The sequence below is a fragment of the Notothenia coriiceps genome, unplaced genomic scaffold (assembly GCF_000735185.1).
Source record: "Notothenia coriiceps isolate Sejong01 unplaced genomic scaffold, NC01 NC01_scaffold00033612, whole genome shotgun sequence".
NCBI lineage: Eukaryota > Metazoa > Chordata > Actinopteri > Perciformes > Nototheniidae > Notothenia > Notothenia coriiceps.
The window spans coordinates 1-3,979 of record NW_011366313.1 but is presented as its reverse complement, the minus strand read 5'-3'; the positions used below and the strand labels follow the sequence as shown (position 1 = coordinate 3,979).

The following is a 3,979-nucleotide window of genomic DNA, read 5'->3' as shown; positions in this document are numbered from 1 at the left end:
TAAGTACTTCAACATAGTTAACATTGTTGGAGGTATGCACAAATATTGATAGATGTCTTGTAATGAACTAATGAGGAACCTGCGACCCAAGTTTTTCATTCATTGCATAACTACACCGTTTGTGAATATGATATGTCAATAAACCTTAGAAAATCTTGAAATCTTGAAAGGGATGTGCAAAATAGTCATTATATACAGTCTTTAATTAACTATTAGTAGAGAATAACGAGTAATGAATATACTTTATAGGGCTCCTATATCTAATAATAAAAATAATGAAATTCAATAACATGCTTTAACCACCAGGTGTCCATTTCTATCAGCTGTGCACCTTTATGGTGTAAATACAGCCTATCTACCAATTGGATCAAATATAAAAGTCAGCCGAATTAGTGTTGATCCTGCAAAGAGACGTATTGTGTGAAAAATAAATGTAAGACGTTGTTTAATTGCTGATATATTTATGATCCACGTCACGTTTTCAGTGTTGGCGGCAGTTCCTCATGTTTGTCTAGAAGTCTTCTCATCAGGGCTCTATAAATAGAGAACTACGGCAGATATGTAATATTTAATGCAGCCGAGCCGTGTATTACAATGCCGTTATGTGATGACTTTCAAAGAGAAAAGCAAGCACATTCGGAATAAAGTATTATTTTATTTTAAAAAAAATGTTTTCGGTCTGTTTCTGGTATTTGTTAATGACAATGTGATCTGAGATGCGAGACTGGAATTGCACAGGGGAAAATAACGTATCTTTAGATGCGGATTTTGTTAAACTAATACGTTTGCGCTGTGGACCAACACTATACATTGACGGGGAAGGGGGTAGCAATAAAGATAACACCATTAAACAGTTACACAACATAACGAATGAAAACGTTCTATGGACGCAATTTCCTGAAGTAATCTTCGTAATAACTAGCAAACTAAAGATCATGTACATCCACTGCACACATAATCTGAAATAACAACTCATATTTCTCGCATCAAATGACATCAAAACGCATTTTAATGGCCAAACTAACTTAAAAATAGGCATTTTCCACCGAGAATAAAACGAAGTTCGGCCATGTTTTTCTTTTTCCGCAGGGAGAAATTTGAGGGGGGTTTGTCAAACACAGCACACGGTGTAGTCCTAAACGATAGCTGGGGATTCTGGGTAATGTAGTGTCTTCTGCCATCCTTTACTCCGAAAAAATATTTGTTTCTCCGAATCGAAGGGGAAAAATACAAAAGCATTGCACACAATTTAAACCAATCAATGTTGTGTAATTAACAAGGACAAGGACTGGTGTTTTTTAGTCGATGAGTAGTGCAAATCTCACTGTAAAATCAATCGACAGTAAGGGGAATACTAACTTCCGGGTGTACAATTCTCCGTTATACAATGGGAATTGATGCTCACATTGCCTTTAAGGGCAGCCGACACAAACGAATGCCGTGCTTCCATGAGCGTCAAATCCCGCCGCAGATGGGAATACTTTGCAATCAGTTGAAAGCTATTTGCGTCCCTTTATGAAGCTGAAGGAGCCTAGGAGCATCACAACTGCACGCCTCGGGACCCTGACCAAGCGTTGCTCCTGGACGTTTATGGAGTGAGAGTGTGTTGCTGTAACATAGGGACATCACTGTGTAACACTTGAGCTTCTATTGGCTAGCTCTACAACACATTGTTAGTAGGCTAAGGGGCACGTCTCTAAGCGGTTGACCAATCACAACAGAGCCGGCCAGCTAACCAACAGCGCAGACTGGGCTCTGGTTTCAGACAGAGGGTGAAAAGATGTGCCCGAGCAAAGGCAGTATAGTATCACAAAAAAGCAGAAATTTGAATGATTTCAACTACATAAAAGCCAAATAGTTTGAGAAAAACTCTTCTGAAACTTAATGGAGGCACATTTTAAATACACTGAGTATTGTCAAGTTTATTAGAAGTGAATTTGTATTTTGCTTTGTAAAATGTATGCATGAAAGGGAAAATCCTTGAACATCAAATACTTGTATTCCAGCCAACTTCTAAGAACTGTAGCTATTACTGGCAGACAGATACTCTGACAGTAATTCAGGAAACTGGCAGGAACATGCAGTGAAGGAAAGGAAACTAATATTAGGATGACCTCTGTGTTCAATGCTTATTTATGGACGGTTTATTTTTTGACAGTCCTGAAGGAAAGGGAAAATAATGCATTTTCTTTGAACTGCAGTGCAGAGTCCAAACATCCACTTAGCAGCCTGTTTCCTGTTTTCAGACTGCGGAGCGAGAAATGGCTGGACGTTCAAGTCGGAGACATCATCAAGCTGGAAAACAACCAGTTTGTCACAGTCAGTACATTATTGGAATATTTATAAGCTATTTCTCCTTCGAAAAAACCGATTTTACCTACAATTATGTTCCTTATATTATGCATATGATAGTTTTGTTTATTATTATTTTTTAAATCTCTTATAATTCCTTCTGTATTTCAGGCCGACCTCATGTTGCTCTCCAGCAGCGAACCACTCAACCTGGTGTACATCGAGACGGCAGAACTGGATGGGTAAGTACATTTTTTGTGTTACATCATGATATAAAGAATACATGAGGGTAGGGGTGGGAATCTTTTGTATCTTTCAATTCGATGTAGTTCCTTGAATCAGTACATAATGGTGCTAATTTCAGGACCTTGTTCAGTCCGCTGCGTGCTAATAAAGGGGAACATTATGGCGTGAAAGCACTTTCTCTTCCTTCTTTAGTTGTGTCTGTTGTTTCTCCCTCTTCCTTTGTCTTTTATTTATCACCATCCTCTCCTCTTCCGCAGAGAGACTAACCTGAAGGTGAGACAGGCCCTGACCGTGACAGGAGATCTGGGAGAGGATATTGAAAAACTAGCAGACTTTGATGGTAAGACTTCTAAAGGACAACCAACTGTGGATTTCTGAAATCACAAGTATTCAGAGTATGCATACTTACTCACTCTCTCCATCTCAGTTGCTATCTTCTTTACCAATACAAAAACCTGGATAAGCTGTTTTTATGCCACATTGTTCATACTTGGCTCAGCATTTTGCACATTGAAGCACAGCAGCAAAAAGAGCGAACACACAAAGACAAATGATACCCCAGTAAACAATATGTAAATATGTAATATGAAAATGTTAGCCTTTTAGACATTTTATGGTGTTCACAGTTACATTTGTATCTTATATTTATGTTTGCATTTTCTTCACCTATATGTCCATTAGTTCCATACGTATTGTTATATGTGTTTATTTATGGTTTTCTAATATTAAAATCATGTCTATTTCTGTGTGCATTGAGAGCAACAATAGACTAAGTCAAAATCCTAACAATCAATCAATCAATGTTTCAATCAATGTTTATTTATATAGCCCAATATCACAAATGTTAAATTTGTCTCAGTGGACTTCACAGTTTGTACAGAATATCAGTATGACAATACGACACCCTCTGTCCTTAGACCCTCACATCGTACAAGGAAAAACTTCCAGAGAAAACCCACAGTTTAAAGGGAAAAATGGGAGAAACCTCAGGGAGAGCAACAGAGGAGGGATCCCTCTCCCAGGACGGACAGACGTGCAATAGATGCCGTGTGTAAATTGAAAAGATAATACATTTGCAACATTGGTAGTCCAAATGTTTGGAAATGCATGTGTGTATAATAGGAAGATGAATCCACGAGGATATCCATCCAGGACTTATGATCCAGGACCACAGCCACGACTCAAGATCCAGGACTCGCGATCCATGACACAGGACCGCAGGATCATCCATGACTCCGGATCCCGGCGTATATAGACACCAAAAAGAAAGAAATTTGGGGAAGCTGGGTTAATCGGAACATGAGAGTACACAGGTATAGACAGAAAGAAGGAAGAAGTAAGATGTCCCCCGACAAACTAAGCCTATATCAGCAAAACTAGGGGCTGAATCTAATCAGCCCTAACCATAAGCTTTATCAAAAAGGAAGGTCTTAAGCGCACT

At 38.8% G+C, this 3,979-nt stretch overlaps 1 long non-coding RNA gene across 1 annotated transcript; it reads left to right on the top strand.

The window, feature by feature from the left end:
- The first annotated feature begins 2,246 nt into the window (after nucleotides 1–2,246).
- On the top strand, nucleotides 2,247–2,883 carry LOC104961673 (uncharacterized). Its single transcript, XR_800120.1, has 3 exons — nucleotides 2,247–2,319; nucleotides 2,464–2,534; nucleotides 2,796–2,883. It is a non-coding gene; the product is annotated as an uncharacterized lncRNA (long non-coding RNA).
- The last annotated feature ends 1,096 nt before the right edge of the window (nucleotides 2,884–3,979 follow it).